General features: G+C 46.5%; 1 pseudogene across 1 annotated transcript in view; it reads right to left on the bottom strand.

Annotated features, from left to right (window-relative positions):
• LOC146184896 (uncharacterized) overlaps positions 1–21,788 on the bottom strand; it is a 46,004-nt pseudogene that overhangs the window by 8,936 nt on the left and 15,280 nt on the right. The window contains exon 3 of the transcript XR_014708432.1: positions 77–277. The product of XR_014708432.1 is annotated as an uncharacterized LOC146184896 (transcript). The remainder of the gene's footprint in view (positions 1–76; positions 278–21,788) is intronic.

Below are 21,788 nucleotides of genomic sequence, written 5' to 3'. Positions count from 1 at the left end.
AAGGAGCGCATTCCCCCATCACTTGCTGCTGTACTGCTACCCTGCCACGCTTGGAAAGCATGTCGCACATACGTACAAGGTTGGTTCGGTGTTACCGGCGGCAGTGCCGTGGGTTGCGCGCAGCAAACTAACGAAGTGGCTCCTTTCCAGTCGCAGATGGTGGGGTGTCTTCCACGGCGGATGTCCCTTTGTGCCTGCGGACACTGGGCTACAGTGACGCAGTGCGGCTCCGGGGCTGAACACTTCTTCTCCTCGTCTTCCTCGAACACCACTTCGCCTGCAGCGGATAAAAAGGGAACACACGTCAGCCACCGAGTTCGGCAACAGCACTTTTAATGAAACAGCTGTTAGTAGCACAGTGGATGGAAACCGCTTGGTAATGTGTACACACAGTTACAGACTGGAAGCGGGGAGCTGCAAGCGGCCACCGCCATGGGCGCTCTAGTGTCGCGTAAGTGTAGGCTATGTAATACATTTATCACAGGTAGAGATTTACCATAACGTCGCGGAAGAAACGGCATTTATTTGAGTTAATCTACTTGGAGAGAGACGAGGCGGCTCTGAATGCGAGTGTTGAGGGTGCGTGCGTGTCATACTATACATACTGCACACGCGCGGGCAGCCTGACTGCTAGCTCACGCCGGGTTTCGCCATATGGCGCGGCAAGCGGAAACGCTGTCTTTGTTTTGATGTCCCTAGGACTCTGATTAACTTTGCAAAAAAACGAGATTTGAATACGAGAGAAAAAGCAAGTCACACATGAAGGTGCGGGCAATTTTTCAGCTACCACCTTCTGTTGCTTCCTCGAGCACATATGCAACGCGCGATATGCTCGCTTTCCCCACGCGTGGGTTTCCTTGTTATAGACATTATGTCGCCATACATGTCAAGGACATGATAGATCAGCGGCGAAGAGTAAAAAAAAAAGAAAAGTCGATGCACTTTGACCTACATCGGTCGACGTTACTGCTATCTTATGACGCGTCGTCTGCCGTTTTCCTCATGACAACTCGATGCAAAATTAGCCACAATGCAATTAGTCCGTACGCCAGATAGTTACAAAAAAGCTCCATGCATGCTGAGGGATTATCGATGAGGAACAGCGCAGAATAGCCGCGGGCTAAAATAAAAATAATCCGCTTAACCTTAGGACTGCAACGACTGCAGCAGGGAACAGAACCCGTGAAATCAACGGACGATTATAGGATAGTAAAATTGCTGTTCCGCAACGTTCCGAGCCTTGATTCAACAGCTCCGATGCTGAGATGTTTAAATAAAGCGACCACCTCTAAGTGCAGTTCGTGCTTACCTCGCCTTTCGCAAGCTGAAGCTCCAGGAAGATTCAGCAACTGCAATGGACTTCATGTCATTGCTTGGCATTAAGTGGGAATTTAAGGTGCGAAGCCATCAAATGCTTTGAACGTAGATGCAGCTTGGGACTGTTACAGCGATTATCGCTCTCTCGCACGTAGCAAAAGGGCACAGGCAGGCTGCACTTTTGGCCACCTGGTACAAAGTACTGGTTTGAGGACAGGGCTTTGTGCATTAGTTAAGTTTTCGAATTTTGAAAGTAGCAAGCATGCAAAGCATTGCCGACGCCTTGTGCATGACTCTGCTCTGTTAACTTGCAGGGCCGTGAACAGAGTTTGATATATCATACGTTGAAGTGGTCGATGCTTGATGTGCGGAAAGAAAGTTCGGCGATATTTTGTGAGCCAAGAACCAATAGCCAAATGTTTCGCCGACGATACAGGCGTTCTGAAAATTTGACGCATCCTGGCAGAGGCCATGGCAGGCCGTTTGTAGGCAAAGAGTCAAATTGGTCCACTATCGATATATTTTGCCTGCTTGCCTCGGCAATGTCGGTTACGGGGTTCCACCTCTATGTCATTTTTTAGAGGAAGTGGCTTCCTTTTGAACGAAATCCTATGGCTTTCGTCTAAGCTACGCAGATCGCATCTGTCGTGTATAGGCCGAACTAGAAGAATGGTCAACGATGCGGGGAAACTGCTGGTAGAGAAGGCCTTGGGTTTCAAAAAGTCAAAACGATGATATGAGACGGCAGCGAATTAGTCGATCTGAATTTTTAATTGCAATCGTAGTAAAAACGGCACTGTAATAGGCTCAAAATCGGCAGAGACAAATGAAAATAAGTGTGATTATATTTTTTTACACAGGCGTTTCATTTCCTTACAGACGACCGCATGCGAGAAAGGACGAGTCGTTTTTAGCTTGCATGCACAGGAACTCATGCTTCATTATATTAAGTCGAAAGCAGATATATCGAACTAAACGCAGGTCGATAGGTCGACATACAGTTTAATTAGAATTTATCAAACTCGAAGGGGATCGCGAAATAGTTCGATACACCAATAACTTGATGTATACTCGCACATGCAAATAGATGAGCTGCTCTGTAACCCGTGCTATCAGCGCCGATGTTGCAGCGACATGGTGCCTATACCGGCATACTGGCAGCGCACCGCAATCCCCGCTTGGGCACTCACCAGTGCGCAGGGCGTCGAAAAGGGGGGCGCACTGGGCGCACTTCACGTGCCGCTCCGTGGACGCGAGCGCTCCCTCCGAAGATTTGGCAGAGACAGACCGGAGCAATGAGATCGCACTTTCCCCCCTCGCGTTTCGAGCCGTGTGGCAAACGTGCCTGGGGATTTAGGGCTTCCTTCAAAGCTCCTCCAGACCGTGCATTGAGAAAAGCCACCGCTTATCATGTGAGGTCTGTTTATCCTTACTGATGCGCTATAAACGCCATAATAACAAATGGAAATTGAAGCACGAGATCTCTCTGTCTTCATCAGAAGCGAAGCATGCCCGCAAAAGCCGCTGCAAGGCTTCGGTCACCTAGGCTGGCTTCACCACCCAATAACCATTGCAACAAACGGCGTTTTTTTGGCAGCAGGGTCCCGTTGAAAGAAAGAGGCCCTGGACAAGGCCTCTTTGGATCGGACTCGACTTTCACCTCGTTGCATGTCGTTAGTGCTGCCAGCACATCTCTAAGGCCGCGCAGCCGGACGAGGCTTTGCTCGAAAAGTGGTCATTAGGAGAGGGGGGGGGGGGAGGCACCAGTAGCAGAAGCGTCTTTTGTGGGGGCATCGCACGCAGCTTGATATAGCGAGTATTCTGTTGAACGGGAGTTAAACCGCGAACACCCCTGCTATACTTTTGCATGAGTTTCCATAGACTATTTCGAGTTCAATATAAGTAATTATTTTATATATCCGGGATCGACTACATCGGCAAGTTTACATAGTAAAATGCAATAGATATTCGTCTCTGAAGCCTACAAGAGAGAACATAGCATAGCTCTCGCAGTATCGATGCGTGCCGGCCAATGACGCGCCACGTGCTGGCAATGTGCACTAAGTGTTACTAGGCTTAATCTGCTTGGCATCAAAGAAGCAGCGGATGGTTCATTGCAGATAGCCATTGCTTATAAGATGTCTAATCATGTTACCCAGACACTAGAATTAGAATAATCTCTCATTAAAATTGCGGTTAGAGCGCAGTTTGTTTCCGCAACGGCTTTGGCAGCGAAGCACGCCAAGCGCGTGCCGCATCGTAAGGCATGTGTTGATTGGGTCGACTTCACCGCATGAAAGCAATGTATCTTGACAAATGCGTACAAGACACCGGAGGACTCCATATCAAACCCACTCCGCGCTCACCTCGTTCAGCGGTTTAGCGGCGCCAGCGTTGGCAGGAGATGGCCAACGCAGCGCAACCAACCCGATTCCACGCGCGAAGAGCGAACGCAGAACGCCGCTATGAGAATCTCTACTTGCACGAAATATACGAATATGTGTTGTACCTCTTCATGGCGTTATAAACGATGTTCTGATTGTGCAGTGTACGCAATAATTCTATTTCCACGTTCGATGTATTCACGCTAGTCTGTACCATAAATGAGTATAACTAAAGGTTGTTCAGAACCCAACACTATCGGTAGATTTCGACTGTTCCTGCACGCACGCGTCGAGACACATCGTCACAATTGCTGTATCGGTATGAGCACTATTAACTTTTTGTTCCAGAATTCTTTTCATGGACCGCACTAACCCTTGGCTGTTTCTTGGGTTGGTTGGTGGAGTTTACTCATTTTGGCGAAGCCTCAAGTGCCAAAAATCAGGGACGTGTCCCTATCTTTTTTTTTTTTCTGGAGGGGGGGGGGGGGGGAGGGAGGCTTCAGGCTTCGCCGAAAAGAGAGCACTGATCCGTTTCACCAGTACAGAGTGCGAATGGGCGAAGTTTCAAAGAGCGAATCGGAAATCCGCCTTTTGATTCGTCGCACGAATCAAACATTGCATGTTCAAACTCACGCGAAACAAATGAAATATGTTCACAAGTTTCCGAATATTTTGTCATAGTTGGCGCGAGGTTAGAATGATGCATGCCGTAGATTTTTTCTCCTGTACGAAAAACACCGCCCACTCTGACACCGCATAAAACCGTAGCTCGGTCAGTCTGCTCGGGAAGAAGAGCTCAGCCCTACGATGCGCTCTAGTCGCGTCAGGGCGCTTGTAAAGGTCTACGTGCTCTCCGATATGGGATGATGCGCCAGGGCTTAGGTAAGTTCAGCAAACCCTGTTTACCCGCAGGACCGCGACCCCACGAGAAAGCAAGGCCTTCTCATGGGCCTCAGAGGTCACTTCACGCGTTAAACGTAATGCTGGCCCTCACAAATATTCAGATATGGCGCTAGATTATTCCCTGTTGTCCTCACTAGCAAAATATAGGAATCCTATAGCTTGGCAATAATGTAATTATATATTGACTTCATGTTGCGTGGCCCGTACAGATCAGTGTTAAATTCTTTTCAAGCTAACCGTGTCCCGTCATCAGTTTTAAAGCTGTAGTGCCAGCGTGATGCTCACGCTTCCTTGCTTTCCGCCAATATTAATTTGCATTTGTTGTTGACATTCAATCTGTGCTCTGGTAGGCTTTATCTCTATTCGATTCGTATTTTCTAAAGAAATTCAATTCTGTCGTTATTCAGTACCTATTCGATTCGGCTTTCAGCAAAGCGAAACTACTCATATTCGACATTGTTCTTAAATATTATTCGTGCAAACCTCCGCATCGGACTGCAATTTCTTATTTATTCAGCACTTAGCACCTCTACCTTGCGACGGGGTCGGTTCGGCGTAAATGGCTAATGACCGGAACTTTCAAGCACTGGGACTAGGAGTAATTTCGTCCAAGATCGTCTTCGTTTCTTGATTTGTCTGCTTCCTTGCTAATTTTTGATACGATACACCGCTTAACAACGACTTTAAGTTTTATTTTTTTCTCTGTTTAGCTTTGTACAGAATTGACACCGGCAAGGTTTGCAATAGCGCAGTAAATAAACAACATGCTCAAGAAATAAGTGTTCGGAACTTTCCAAGAAATGTTTTATAGAAAATGCTTGACAGTTCGTTTCCAATGAGAACAACAAATTCAAGTGGCCTAATCTGTTTATTCCGCAGGGCAATCAACCGTAACCTTTATTCAAATTGGCATTTCTTCGGTGCAGGCAGGCTATTTATCGGAAGGTGAGGTACTATTTCTCCCCAGAAAGAAAGAAAAAGCGTTCTACTTAAAGAGGACAGGCAATATGTGTGACATGCCCGGAATCATAACTGTAGTCATTAGACTTGCATTTTGTTTTTGGCTAACGTCGCTCGTCTGTATCCGATGCCATTTTGGAAACACAGGACTGAATGATCAACACAAGAAGGCAAGAATGCTGTTGCCACGTTTTGCAGCAGACTTTAATGCGCTTCTGACAATTACTCGGCTGCAATTACGCGTTCTACGCTGCAATCATTACGCCAAGAGGGAAAGATTTCAAAGCCTTTCAAAAAGGAATTTTCGCGAGTAAAACTTTGCCTCGTCAGTGAGTGCCTCTCTTTAGTTCCTTACACAAAGCCTCGCCGCTAACATTATCGAAACGTTATGTGGGCTTTCAATTTCTGGGTGTTTTATTTGGAACTGCCTGTTTCGTTGGTTACGCGAGCGCCTGATTCCCCGCCAGTGCAAGTCGCCGTAATATAGCTTCCGCGGGTTCGCTTCACTTGAGATCTTTGATGTAATTCTTTCAAGACAGAAGACGTGCGGGTATGAAAACAATGCTTGACAGATGCTAATGACCCCGCTATCTCCCGCTTCACGCTTCACGTGGCGGAGCTTTCTTTTGTTGTCGGAGGCAGAAAGGGAAGAAGACGGGGAAGGGAGTCCTGCATTTTTTCTACGCCCACCAGCATTGCCACCGGTCCCACGTTGCCCGTATACGTATTGGCGTACGCCACCGACAGCTTCCTACTATCTAGCAATTAATCATGACGATCGCAGTTTGCAAGGAACATTTGCTTATATTCTCGTGGTAGTGTCTGATAACGGTGAGACGCAGATTTATTTCATCGCTTGGGTGGCGCAATCGCGAAGAAACTGCTTGATCGAAACAACGCTGCTCACGCGGTGCGATTAGGGGAAGATCGCAGCGCGGTCTTATATTCCATGTGTAGCGCAATACGATGCGGTGCACTATAGATAACAAAGCCTAATAAAATCGTAGGAGCAAATTTCTGAAGCTCCACGTGACTGACTGGTCGCTGAATCGGCACTGGCCGTTGTTTCCGCAACAAAGTAGAAATTAGAAAATCAATCGACCGGCGCGTTTGCGTGCCGACCAATCACAACGAGCATCCTTATATGTGAACTGCTGCTTTAATGCTAATCATGGATAGCTGAATGTCTGGAATTGTAGAAAAACGATAGAAACACGATAGAGAAGCGCAGTTCTGAGGGACAAAATAAAGATTGGTGCAGCAGGAATGGTAGCATTTCCAAAACGTCGAATGACGCCAGTTTTTTTTTTTTTTTTTTTTTTTTTTTTTTTTTTTTTTTTTTAACGCATGGGCTGCCTTTTAAAGGCGGTCCATAAAAGAGAGAGGTTACCTGATAAGTGATAAATAACAATAACGCAACGTCTGATCAATATAAAATATCCGCTACTACGCCTTGATGATTTCAGAAAATTCGCCGTTATGTATGGCACGCCAGGAAATCTTGCCGACTGATGCGCGCAGGTCAGAAATTACTACAATTACTTTGCAAAAAAAAAAAACATTAAAACTGCCACTGAAGGGATAGAACACTCGGAGCAGTGGATCATTTCAGACATATATTGATTTTTGAGAATCCAGGCGCAAGCCGCTAACCAAATTCTAGTTCCTGGCGGAGCTAATGCGGCTCATTTTGATCGTGCAAGAGCTCAAGCGGAAGTCAAACGGAAAGAGCAAAAGGTGAGCGTGCACAGAATAACGCCCAGCGTTGAAGGCAAGTGATTTCTGCCAGTCGAAATGATTGATTTCGCCACTGATAATGTCTTTGACGTAATTAACTGCAGTTATTAGATCAAATGAACTCCACAATCAAGTCACGGACTTCCAAGAAAGGAACCTGCAATCTTGGACGGCATCCCTGCCTTGTTACCTCCAAGCACGCACGCACGCACGCACACGCACACACACACACACACACACACACACACACACACACACACACACACACACACACACACACACACACACACACACACACACACACACACACACACGCACACGCACACACACACACACACACACACACACACACACACACGCACACACGCACGCACGCACGCACACACACAAAATATATACCAAGAGAAAGACATGTTTGTGACTGAGCTAAGACAGTTATCTTCACCATACGAGGTTGCATCGACGTCTGCCATGAGCGATGTTTTGTGCACACGAAAACATTCACTTGAGTACTGCATACCAATCACATTGACTCTCAAGCTAAAGGACTGGGCAGCAGGCTCGAAGGCCGAAAAATGACTGAGAGGCTATAAAAATGATCCTCGATGTTGCCAGAAATTCTGTATTTATACTCCCGGTTTATAAGCGTTCTCTATTGATTACAGTTTACTTATCGGATTGTGGGCCCATAAGCCGCCAAAATCTACCACATGAAGTGCGATCTCTCAGGAAAGACAGCGAGACAATGGTAGTCTTAGCAGAAATATTTACTGGCCAGAAGCTCCTAGTCCGCGACCGCGATAACTAGACTTTATAGAGATAACTTAGCGCCCAAAGGCCCAAAATAGGAGGGTCTAAAGCAGAGAGGGTTCTTACGCTTAAACTTGTGTAAACAATCCTGTGGGCGATGTCTTCAGGGAAGAACGCGTTGCGCAAAGCAAATCCATTATAATAGATATTTTATTTCTCGTTATGTTTTCATGCTGACGCCTGTATATATAATGCCATTCCATTGATTCCTTTCAGTAATCATTCTCATCATTATTCGCGTTGAATTAAACGCAGAAAAAACGGCTGTCTTTCTCCTTTAGTTATCCCTGTCGTGCGCAAGCGGTGATCAGTTTGTCATAATAAATTTCCTAATCTTATCGTTCCACCAATACTTTGGCGTTAAAACTTGCAAAAACGTCCTGCTTACTTTTTTTACTTCAGAGCGCTTTACAATATCGACGAGGCGTTCGTAAAGCTCATGTTATTGGCATGAAGGAACACAGTAAAAAGTGATATTCGAGTGTGAGTTCAATATTTATTGCATATTCGACTTCCTAGAACCTATCGCACGAAATGCATCAACAATTCTCAGTCGGCCTCTTAGCTTTTGTGAGAGCGAGGAAGTCACTTGGAGCGAGGTCAGCTGGATATGGACAGTGGGGCAATATTTTGTGTCCTAAGAGGGCCAAGTGTGCAACCGCCACCTGTGCTGGGTGAAGTGGCGCATGCGTTGTAGTGTTGCGGACGGATGTATTTTTCAAGCGCGGCAACCTCGTTATGTGCAAGCTGGTGTGAGGAAATTGCGTGCACTGAGCCGGTATATATTCACATTAACCCGTTCCAATATTTAATCGCCGGTAATCCGCCGGTCAGCAGCACAATCACCTCCCGTGCCGCAGCAAGTTATGCTTCATCATTAAACCACGGTCGGCCAATAAATCCGTCCTTGGTCGTACAGGCTTGTTTAACGGACTTAAAATTATCTGCGCTATTTAGCGATTTTCCTCTAAGCTGGGGCATTGTCGTTCTATACAGCGCCAGTAGTTCGGCATGAATCTTCCTTGAATGGAGACCCTTCAAATGGAGAAAGCGAATTTCGGAGACTGATTCTAAATTCCTCAATGAATGCCGCCATCCTTAGTTGGATGCTCTAACGGTGTGGCGCGATTCTATTAGAACGCAATTTTCGCATCCCGCTAAAAGCACAAAGATGTATGTCTATTTTGATGCATCTCGTGTACGCATGATACAAGTTTATAGTGTTGATGATACGAACTTTATTTATGAACGCCCCTCGTTTCGTTGAATTGTGTGTGTCTTAACATGGGCTCTGTATATTTTTTTTACCTGCTGCTTTAAACGCTGTTCCCGCCCAATTTTCCCGCCCAATAAGTTTCAATATGGCACCTCATTCACTATCTATCTTCTTGTCTGCCACCCTTCTCCTGCAGCACCCAGGCAGGGCCTTCCCTGCTACTCAGGACTGAAATGTATTATGCGAAACAAGGATGGAAACATCGAACCTAGTTATTATTCTATTTCTAGTAATTCGATTACTTCCCCTTCTTCGACACGTACAGGTTGCAGACTCGCAATTGAATCGCACGAAGGAGAAATTACAGACATTAAAGTGGCAGCCAAAGTGCACGCACGAAGCACCGTGTTTCCCATGGGCCTCCCCCGTAAAAACTTCGCCATGGGCGCCGGGTATAGCACAAAAACAAAGCGCAAGAAGAAGCGCCATCGCGGCGGAGCCCAGAACACGCCTAGCTCATCGAATGCGTCATGGTTGGGCTCCGATTAGATGGAGATGAGCAGAGGGCAAGCTTAATACGACCGAGGTTTGTGAGCACGCACAGTGTACTTGCCTCGTGGGTCTGGGAAGTATAGTTGCAGGGGAATTACCGCGATTATAGGACAAGTCCCTTGTGGAGACTTGTAGAACAGGCTATGCATAACGAGGCATCTGTAATCGCTAAGAAAGAGTAACGACCACCGTAGGGGTTTAAAAAACACATACCGAATACCACGAGCCTACCCAATGTGATATAGGAAAGAATGGACAGAACCAAAGCTGCGCGTATTTAACGCGGAATTTTCTGTTCATTTTGTTAGTTGCAGGGCTGATATGCGATGCTCGGGTGAGGAAAAATGACCGCTTACTGCCCTCAGGGGCCAAAAATGTTGGAGGCTTTAGAGGTGGTCACGACTGCGTATCGTTCTCAAGCAGACCACAAAGCGAAAGTGGAGAAAACGGACAAGAACCCCGTGGGGTGGTGCCTCAGCTCCTATAGTTAGAACAGCCTCGGTGCGGTCTGGAAATCGACATATTCGACCCCTCAGAACGTTTTCCGGGACGAGCACCGGCTTTGGGTATCTCTTCCAACTGCGCTGTTGCGGCATTTCTGGGCGGGTGTGTCTGGGTGCGCCGTATTACCGGCCCGAAGGCAACCACTCGGCTCTGCGAGGGCAAATGGCATCGTAGCGCGTCGCGGACGCCGTCGAGAGCAGGGGAAAGTCACGGCCATCGCACCACTTGCGCCAACATAAATATCCTACAGTAACTACCTCCAAAAAGAGACGATACAGAAATGTATCTTTTATTTTTTTTTACGTGCGCTTGAGGCAAGAAAGGCACCAATAATTGCCTGGGCAATGAGAAATGTCGCAGTACAAAAATGGAATACATTTTGACGCTCAAGCGTAACTGCATTTTTTCTTTCCTTTGCTTTCTCAGCGTGCACCCCAACTTAAGAAAACCATTGCAGGAGGAATTGCGGCGTCTGCTTTCAACTCGGAGCAGCTATGTGAGTGGGTGCTAAGGCTGGACTCACTCAAGCAATTTTTTTTTGTGTTGTGTTTTGCGTTGCCGGAAAGGTGCGGCGCCTAACCCTAGCGTAGGTTAACTGCTTACAGGGCCATTCATTTATTTCCCAGCCCCAGCACTTCAGTCGGAAGTTATTCCATGGGAAGAGAATAAAAAATTGCAGCTTTAAATGAGTCTAAACCTAGTATAAAGTGAGAAAGTAAGCGTTCCGGATATTTATTTTGCTAGACGGTATAGATGTAAATGTATACAACAGTTGCATCTTACCTGTACTCACCTATGGGGCTGAAACGTGCAGGCTAACCAAGAGGGTTCTATTTAAATTGAGGACAACGCAGAGAGCTATGGAACGAAAAATGGTAGGGGTAACATTAAGAGATAGGAAGCGTGCAGAGTGGGTCAGAGAAATAACTCAAGTTACCGACATTGTAGTGGAAATCAAGAAGAAATGGGCATGGGCAGGGCATGTAGCGCGAAGGGAGGATAACCGATGGTCGCTTAGGGTAACCAACTGGATTCCAAGGGAAGAAAAGCGTAGCAGAGGGCGGCAGAAAGTTAGGTGAGCGGATGAGGTTAAGAAGTTCGCAGGGGTCAAGTGGATGCAGCTAGCACAGAACCGGGCTAATTGGAAAAACATGGGAGAGGCCTTCACCCTGCAGTGGGTATGGTCAGGATGATGATGATGATGATGATGATGATGAGATGTAATTGACATTGTCGCTGTCTTCTTGCCAAAAGCACGATTTCGAGGAGGAGCGTAAGATGTCCAAGTTGGCAAAGGCAGCATATATTTAAAGCCCTGCTGTAATCCTGCTGTGAGGACGTGCATGTGTGGCCTAGAGAAATGTGTCTTTCTAGTGTCACGGGAGGCCGGATTCTGGTCCCACTCTCTCATTTCAGTGGCGAATCTCGAGTTGGCAGCGCTTACCAGTTCGACGACGTAGAGTATACTGAGCCGGTTAGAACTCGCGAAGCACTGTTTTTACATATTTCATGCTTATACAATATCATGTCTCGAGGTATGAAGTTGAATGATTACTGGGAGCAGTGATGATTATGAGCAATGAAGTTCAAATAACAAAGTGCACAGCAGCATTATAAAGCGCTAGAAGAGAGAAATAGAGACAAGTAATCCTTGAGGAGGTTAATAAGACGAAACCAACCAAGGTTAGCGCCGCACCAGTCTATCTGATTGTTCCGATTGTAAGCACTTTCTGTTACGCTGTGTAATGTCCTGTTGACACGGAATATTGGCCCATGTCAATAAATTATCGTCTCTTTTGAGTTACTTAGTCATGCGTGACAAGCGTGTGTGGAGATCGGAGCGCTCAGAGGTCCCTACCTTGACCGTCGAAGGAGGGCCAACAGGTTACGCCGGACATCGGGAGGTGCTTAATGCGGTCCAATGCCTAATTTTGTGTGTGTGTGTGTGTGTGTGTGTGTGTGTGTGTGTGTGTGTGTGTGTGTGTGTGTGTGTGTGTGTGTGTGTGTGTGTGTGTGTGTGTGTGTGTGTGTGTGTGTGTGTGTGTGTGTGTGTGTGTGTGTGTGTGTGTGTGTGTGTGTGTGTGTGTGTGTGTGTGTGTGTGTGTGTGTGTGTGTGTGTGTGTGTGTGTGTGTGTGTGTGTGTGTGTGTGTGTGTGTGTGTGTGTGTGTGTGTGTGTGTGTGTGTGTGTGTGTGTGTGTGTGTGTGTGTGTGTGTGTGTCACACAGTAATACCTTAAAGAGTTCTGTGAAAGACGGAACAGGAAGAGCTATTGAAGATATTATTTTTGGTGTCATAATGTAACCAATGAAACTGAAAAAAAAAACGCACGTTCTATGGACGCTTAAAATTCGTACGCTTAAAAGAACGATAAATTTCATAGAGACACTCAAGACTGTTCACGTATTGGAATTCAAAAGCATTAATCCTTGTGGTCGCAATGTGGCCTCCAACATGCAGTACAATCTTTTTGTACGAATTTCTGTGCCTGCGTATTTGCTGCGCACCTGAGCGAAAAGATATTCTTTCTTTGCCGCTGTAAGGCGACTGCGTCTGAGACGACACATTTGAGAGGCCTAACCGTAGGGGAATTAGCAGTAGACGTAGACGGTTCACTGTTCATTGCACACACGTTCACGCACAACCGGCCGATATTACCCCCGCGGTGATATTGGGTCTCATGTTAGCAACTCCTTCAAATTCGGAGATCACACGTGGTCTGGTCACGCCAGAGACACCACTGATAAATCAGTGCCTGGCCACATCACCTGCTAACTAACATCTGCCAGAGGCACACTCGTGATTTTTGTTTATACAGACAGACAAACGGCCGGCCGGCCAGCCAGCCAGCCAGCTGGACTGACGGGACTGACGGGAACGGACGAACGGACGGGCAGACGGACGAACACACTGAAGGATGGACAGACAGACAGATAGACAGACAGTTTTCGCTCAATTTGGTTAGCAACGTTTTGGCAATAATGATGAGCCGTGAGTGAATACAATACAACAAATTTGCACCCACTGCATTAAACTTCAAATTATTATAACCATCTTTCTATCGGCTGCGCATTACAAAGTGAAAGAAAATGTCGGGTTGTGAGGCGAGAGTATGTCGAGGCGCTTTTGTGCATTTTGTTGGTTATTTTCCGGGTACCATTTTGATCTAAATTTCAGTTTCACTGCTTAAATTATGTAAAAGTAACTGCGCTGCTTTGGCTCAGGACATCTTGGAATAAGCAGTTCTGCGTTTAGAGAAAGGCAGAAGGTATCCTCGAATTACATGTATGACTCGAAACGGAGACTCTAGTCTTAGTATGTACTTCGTCATGCAAGCAGCCGCTTGCATGGCGTACAAGTTGCTTGACCATGGCATTCTTGAGCGGAAGACGCAAAGGCTTTCCTGCGCATGAAACGTATGCATCTGGCGTGTTGCGTCCCATTTCAGCCTCCCACGAGCCCAGTGAATGACAGGAGGCGTTAGGCGGCACGAAGGAAATCACAAGCACGTGGCCTTGTGACGACGCGTCAGGCTAGCTTGTTTCGGAGTGCTTCCATCGGCTTGACAGCCTCTCTTTTTTGGATGTCGTCAAAGAAGTGTCGATGTTGCTTTTCTTTCTTTATATACTTTAGGAGACTGGTAAAAACATAAAAAGTGGGCATGCTGCCGACGCAAGTGCATTGGACGTGATAAAGCGCCTCTATGAAGAATCTTCTGCAACAATAAGACACGAGTCACACGACCACATGAATGTGCGAAAAATTTCTTTCCACTACACACGGGAAAAGAAAAAAAAAGCATGAGGTTGCCGTTAACTAATAATTTATTAAAGCCGCCCTGTCATCAGCTTTCGTGGTAAGAGGTTGGGTGCAAGGCTAGGCACAGATGGGGGTTAAAAATAAATTGAAGGCAACTCCATTGAACATTTTTAATTTCTTTGAATCCAACGACTAATGGCCGGGATAGCTTAGTCCGCTGTGTAATTCGCACAACCACAACTAGGTGCGTATATTCACGATTGCGTCAAGTGAGAAGAGTGAAATTTATTTTAGGCTAACATGGCCCTCCGTATAGTTTTGACAGCACCTGTACCCACCATTGTTGAGTTTAAAAATAAGTTAATGGGTCGAAGTGAGTCTTCTCAAAGGATATTGTACTATCGATCATATCCATATTATCAACCAGATTACAGAAAAATGCTCGGAATGTATCCAATCCCTGCACACAGCACTCATTGACTACGAAAAAGCATTTGACTCAGTCAAAACCTGTGCAGTCATGCGAACATTTTGAAATCAGGATGCAGATGCGCCGGATGTGAAAGTGCTGGAAGATATATATGGTGGCTGTAATGCAACCATAACTAATTTCTATAAAGAAAGTAATAAAATTACATAAGGAAGGGCGTTAGGCAAGGAGACGCGATCTCCCCAGTACTATTCACAGTTTGCTTAAAGGAAGTTATTCAGCGACTTAGAATATGAGCAGTTAAAGGTAAGGGTTGGTGAAGAATGCCTCGGTAATCTGCGATTCACAGATGACATTGCCTCGCTAACTCAAGGGATGAATTGCAAAGAATGATTGATGACCTCGAAAATAAAATCAGAAATGTATAGCCTAGAAATTAATAGGCAGAAGACCGAGTTAGTGTTCAAAAGCCTAGGGATGCAACAGTAATTTACGTTAGGTAGCGAAACACTGGAAGTGGTAGGCGAATATGCATCCTTAGGACAGGTAGTAACCGCAGATCCAGGTCATATGAAAGGGAAATAATCAGGAGAATAAGATTAGGCTGGAGCGCATTTTGCAAGTCCTTACAAATTATGGCTAGCAGCGCACCTGTATCGCTGAAGAGGAAAGTACATAATAGTTTCATCTTACCTGTACTCACCGGGGGGCTGAAACATGGAGGCTAACGAAAAGGGTTCTACTTTAGCTCAGTACAACGAAGGGAGTTATGGAACGGGAAATGGCAAGCGTAACGTTGATCGATAGGAAGCGTGCAGAATGTGCCAGAGAAATAACTCGAGTTAATGACATTCTAGTGGAAATTAGCAAGAAGAAATGGGCATCGGAAAGGCATGTAGTGCGAAGGGAGGATAACCGATGGTCACGAAGGGTAACAAATTGGACTCCATAGGAAAGATCGCGTAGCAGAAGGATGGGCGGGGCAGAAAGTTATGTGGGCGGATGAGGTTAAGAAGTTCGTAATTGTCAGATGGATACAACTGCCACTCAACCGGATCAGTCGTAATATTATGGGAGGACCCCTTGCCCTGAAGTTGGTATAAACTGGCAGATGATGATGGTAATGATGAACGGACAAAACACGTACGTCCAGCATTGGCTTCTGTAGCCAAGCGCAATGATTACCAAAGTAGCCAGGAACCAATTGTGTTTGTCTAGGATTAAAACACAATCTGTTCTTCGAGGAGTGAAGACAAAAATGCATAAAAACGGCATTTTTGGCCAGCATAAAACGAGCACAAAGAATAAGAGGCCGCGTTAACCATTACTTCTTGTTGCAGTGCTGAAAGCAAAACACTTCTGCAGCAAAAGGTAAAAACTTACAATCACCCGCAAACTAACGGCGTCAAACTAATAAACAATGGGTCGAAAAGACAGCTAAAATAAAGAAGTAAGCGTGCCAGCAGTCACTGTTGCGTGTATCAACAAAAATAAATTATTTACACGGAGTCCAGCATAACACCACAGTAGATTTGTACACCAATAACGTCGCAGTGAATAAGAAATTCTAAAAAAAAATCTTTCGGTATTCGGCATTCTTTTTGGAAGGAGGCGAGCGCCACAATAGCTTAATCTCACGCTTCCGATTTGATCGATCAAATGAGCATCGGTGGCGCTGACATTATTTTAGCGCTGTTTATTTTTATGCTTTCACACACTCTCTCTATTGCACATGTACAGAGAAAGTTCCTAGAAAATCTAACGCACGGGTGGTGACAACCTGCAGCGCCGTGTTGTAACAACGCTAGCTGTACGCAAGCGGTTTGTTTTTGAGACTCGGCCAGCGCCAATCTCGTCACTAGATGACGTCACTCTGACTTTATCCCGGAGCATTTTTCCGGGCGCAGAGGCCAGCTGGGAGGCTGAGGGTCAACACATCGTGTCACGAGGAGTGAACCGACTCATGGAGCTTACATTAGTCTTCTTTCTCCACATGGTGAAAAGACCTGGATCCTCGCTGCGGCCGCAACGCGTGACTAGGAGATAACATTAAATAGGAAGAACGAGAAGAAAAAAACAACGGAATTGAAGGCGTTCCTTTACGGCAAGGTGCGTGCAGTGCGGAAAACTACGGTGTTGCAAATGGACGGCGCCGCACGGTGTTTTCGCTGCTCGTCGGGGAGTCCAAGGCGACGCCACGCTCGCACACTCCACGTGCCCGGGCAACCAATCGCCGTGGGAGGAGGGACCGCGAAACCGCGCTCGACATCGATGCGGAACAGCTGCACGGCATAGCGCGTTTAGTCGTCGCACTCCTGGACGACCCTTTGACGCGCTTTGGTCACCTCGCCAGCAGGCGTTTCGCATTACTGCTGCCATGTCCACAGTGACGAAAGTGTGCGGATAGCGTCGCATGTTTTAGACGACGAACTGCAGGCACGTGACGCTTGTCCTGGGGCCGTTCCGTTCGTTCCGCGTCCCTGAAGCCGAAGGCCACGAGCGACAGGGCGAATGATACGCAATCTATTTGAGGAGGGACGTGGAGTATGCTAGATTTGAATCTTCCACAAAAGTAAACAAGCAAGGATGGAATATAAAGAAGAACTCCTGTGTTTACCTACTCTTCTACAGCTACCAAGGACAAACTCTGAGGGGGTCAAGGAAAGCTGCGTTCGAGCGGCGGGCAGTCACCACAGTCAGTAGAGAAGTGCAGAGAAGGGCTGCAGCCTGCGAGAACGGCAGCACGATATTTAGTCGCTCAAAGCCACCTTTCCATGCGAAAAAAAAAATGCTAAAATCGCAGCGCACCGCAACCTCGTCAGATTAACGGTAAAGATGCAATCGCAATTGTCTAGAGCTCTCAAGCGGTGTTGCTCGGAGGAAGTAAAGCGAAATTGTAAAATATTTACTGCTTTTTACTAATAGGATTTGACCTCTAGCTCAGCCACAAAGCTCTACGAATTTTATCAACACAAGAGCATTGCCACAAAAGAATGTAGCTGAATTAAAGTTTAACTTTATTTTGTGCGTAGCATACCACTCGCGCACTGTAGATAAGTGGGATCGACTCTACTGAAAATACCACGGAGCAGCGCAAATTACTACTTTTAATCGGCCGCACAAAGGCAATCGATAGTGCATTTGGGTGTGTATGGTCAAGGTTGTTTTCGCGCAGTCATTAACCATGTACGCTGAATCGGGTTGGCGTCTCGCAATTTTTCGGTTGCGACAGCCATGCTGTTCATTTTGTAATTTCCATTTCGGTATGTGCCTGTGCTCGTTATCACGCCAATTAGCGGTAATATCGAGAATTTGCGGGCGCTCTTCACTTCATTCTTTCTATCGAAGCTGCCGGGCAAATCCGCTGCTCGAGAGAGAGAGAGTGCTTACGATAGCAGATTAGAATCAAAAGTAAACGAATCTGATATGCTCGGGCACCTGACGTCAGTTTACGCGTCAAGAACGGTCGTTATGGCGCGCGGAGCAAGCGCCCACGTCTTCTGTCTCGCCTGCAGGGAACATCACGAGGTTCACCGGGTTGCATAACGCAAGCAGCACACCACTCTTGTCTGCCGCGGTCGCGTCATAGTCGATGCCAATTTGTGGCTTCAGATTTACACGCGCTTGTCGCAAGTGGTGAGCACATCTGACAGTTTAATGGAGCTACGAGGAATCTCAAGCGTGCTTTCGAGAAGTGCTAAAAAAAGCGGATCTTCAGTCAACACCGAACGAAGACGCCTTTAGAGTGTTTGTTCATTGTGAATCTTTTTGTGTTCTGTGCTTCGCCTTACAGCTATAAAGACGGGATAGAGAGCTTTTGTTGGGACTCAATGTAGTACAACATGCTTTGTAGGCGCATGCGTAAAGAGTGATACAAATCTTAATTACGTCAACAGCGACACCTGGTGTAAGGCTATTAAGACGAATAGGGAGAAAAATTATCTTTATTCAACACATAATCCATACACCAAAAACAGTTGAACCCATAGCCAAAGCTAGTTTGGGATATTAGTCATACAGGCTTGGCAGCACAGAACAGACTGGTAATGTAAAACTAAGAAAATACTGCATGTATCTACAGCATATTATCAAGAAAAAACCTTTTTTACAGAAAATACAAAGTTATATATTTTGACCTCAAGCGGAAGATCATTCCAGATTTTTGCACCGTAAAACCGCAGCAGTTGCTGGCCATAAATGCTGTGTGTTAATGGAAGATCAAAGTTGAGAAGACTTGCATTCTAGTGTTTCTGGTAGTCATAGCAAAAACATGGATTGTCAGTGAGTAGTTGTAGGATAAAATGTTATAAATTGCTACTGACACCTTGACCTGAAACACAAGCATGAATTGAAGTATTTTAAGTTCTTGATAAAGTTGACGGCTTGGTTGGTATCTGTTAGAGAAGGTCATACTACGTATAACGCCCGTTTTTAGAGGCGTATTATAGGATCCAAATATGTCTTGAAGGTGGAAAGAAGCCCGTGAGGTGCAACAAATTAGTCGAAGTGGCAATGAAAAATGGCGTAGTAAATGATTTTCAAAACGTATACAGTTGAATCCGGCCACAACGAATACCGCCACAACGAAATTTCCGCGACAACGAATAATTTTTTATTCCCCGCGAGTATCCTATAAGAATTAATGGCCTAAATTTCTCTGCACAACGAACCATTTTTGCAGAGCGTTTCCGCTTCAACGAAATTTTCGCGTTCAAAATAGAAACCGAAACTAGTTTTATTGGCGAGAAGTCCAAGTCAAATCCAAAGCCACATTAAGCATGAAATCACGTCATTGCAGTTCCGCCATTTTGGCTTTGTGTCGTGGTCGCGTTGTTCACTCGCTGCCTTTCTCTTCGACAACGACGAGTTTTCATCCGCAGGACACGATGGCAACGCAAGTGACAAAACGCAAAACTCTTTCCCTTGAGCAAAAAGCTCAAATAATCGCCCAAGCAGAAAGCGGAAGGAAGAAAGCGGCAATTGCTGAAGACTTCGGAATTCCTGCAAGTTCGCTGTCAACGATTCTAGGCAATAAGGACAGCGTGAGAATGGCACTTGCTTCAGGCACATCCTCGAAGCACAAAAAGGTGACGCGGCCCCTCCATGAAGAGTTGGACAAAGCAGTGCATGCGTGGTTTGTGGAAGCACGAGCCAGCAACGTCCCCCTGTCCGGAAGCATCGTCCAGCAGAAAGCCTTGAACTATGCATGCCTACTTGGCATTGATGATTTTAAAGCCAGCATTGGCTGGCTAAACCGTTTCAAGGCCCGCCATAACATCGTTGGAAAAGTGTTGTGCGGCGAGTCAATGTCAGCAGACGTGGACGGAGCAGCTGCTTGGAAGGCGAGTAACATGGCCGGAATTTTAAGCAACTTCGCGCCTGCAGACATTTACAACGCCGACGAGACCGGGCTATTCTACGAGATGTTGCCGCCTAGGACGCTCGACTTCAAGGGGCAGCGCTGTCACGGCGGCAAACACAGCAAAAAACGCATCACAGTGCTGCTTTGCACAAACATGGATGGCTCGGACAAGCGTCCGCCGTTAGTCATAGGCAAAAGTGCCAAGCCGCGCTGTTTTAAGGGAACTCGTAGCCTACCTGTGCAGTACAAGGCGAACAACAAGTCATGGATGACCCGCGCTATTTTCACCGAGTGGATGATGGCATTCGACCGCGACATGAAGCGGCAGGGCCGTAAAGTTTGCTTGCTTTTGGACAATTGTTCAGCGCATCACTCCGACGAAGTCAAGCTCACTAACACGGAGCTGAGGTTTTTCCCTCCCAATTGCACGTCTGTCTTACAGCCTCTCGATCAGGGCGTGATTCTTAGCCTGAAGCGCGCTTACCGCGGGAGGTTAATTCAGCGGCTGCTTTTTAACACTGAAACCGGCCGAGACACGAAGGTGGACTTGTACGTGGCACTGCAGATTATATCTGCTGCCTGGAGCACACTGGGGCGCTCAGTAATTGTGAACTGTTTCAGGCACGCCGGATTTGCCGAAGGTCGACCCGTACACTCTGCTGGCCTAACACCAGGCGTTACAGACGACGACGAAGAGGCGTCACCGGCTCCGGGGATCGCGGCCGCCTGGAAAACGCTGGGAGAAATAGGAACCGTGCCGCCTAATCTCGAGCTCGACGAATACATCGGCGCTGACGCTTGTGTTGTTGTTCACGAAGATGTGAGTGATGAGCAGATCATAAAAGCTGCCCGGAATGATAAGGACTCTTCCGATGAAGAAGACGACGACGTACAGGAAGCGCCGGCTGCGGCAACCGCCGTACAGGTGATGGACGCTTTTGATGTCATCAGGAATTTCGTTGCTGTCCGAGACGACGATGTTGCAATGGGTTTGCTGACCGAGTGCGAAAATCGCGTGACGGCGTTGCTCGCCGTGAAGCGTAAGCAAAGCAAGCTTACAGATTTTTGGCATTAAACGCCTTTGCTGCTGCTTGGGCAATTCTTTCTGCGTGTCACGTCAAATTTTTGCGATAACGAAGTTCCGCGAGAACGAATTTTTTTTCGTGCACCGTGAATTTCGTTATAGCGGGATTCAACTGTATATCAAAATGCGCTCTACTTTTAAGCAAAGAATAAATAACACGATAAAGCTAATTTTGAGCATACATGCTCAATGTGTGGTTTCCAGTTCAGGCTACAGTCCAACACAACACCTAGATATTTGATTGCGTAAACTTCCTTCAGGAAACAGTTGTTGCAATGAATTTTTCGTAAATGCGTGTCAATATGCCTGTATGCAGAGCGAAACACAATGTACTTGGCTTTGGAGGCGTTAAGTGTTTTTTTTTTTCAATTTTTCCTTAACCAGACAGACAAGTTTGCCAGTTTAGTGTTCACGACATAGCCTATTTTGCCCAATGTATTCACCGAAAAAAAGTAGTTCAGTATCTTCCGCATACATGACGGTTTTAGATACCCGCGTGAGTGAGGGTCATTCCTCAACATAAAGCGAAAACAGAATTGGCCCTAAAACGGATGTCGATGTCGACGTTAAAGATCCCCAGATGTCAAAATTACTCCGTAGCCCTCCACTACGGCTCCCCTTTCTCTCTATCCATTTTAACTCCCACCTTCATCCCTTCCCTTACGGCGCGGTTCAGGTGTCCACAGAGCAAGTGTGACAGATACTGCGCCTTTCCCTTCCTGTGAACCAATCAACCAACCAACCTAAAACGGACCCCTGAGGCACTCCTGTT

This window comes from Amblyomma maculatum, chromosome 7 (assembly GCF_055883805.1).
Source record: "Amblyomma maculatum isolate TAMU_Amacu chromosome 7, ASM5588380v1, whole genome shotgun sequence".
Lineage (NCBI taxonomy): Eukaryota > Metazoa > Arthropoda > Arachnida > Ixodida > Ixodidae > Amblyomma > Amblyomma maculatum.
The sequence above is the reverse complement of the archived record's forward strand: the minus strand, read 5'-3'. Positions and strand labels throughout refer to the sequence as shown.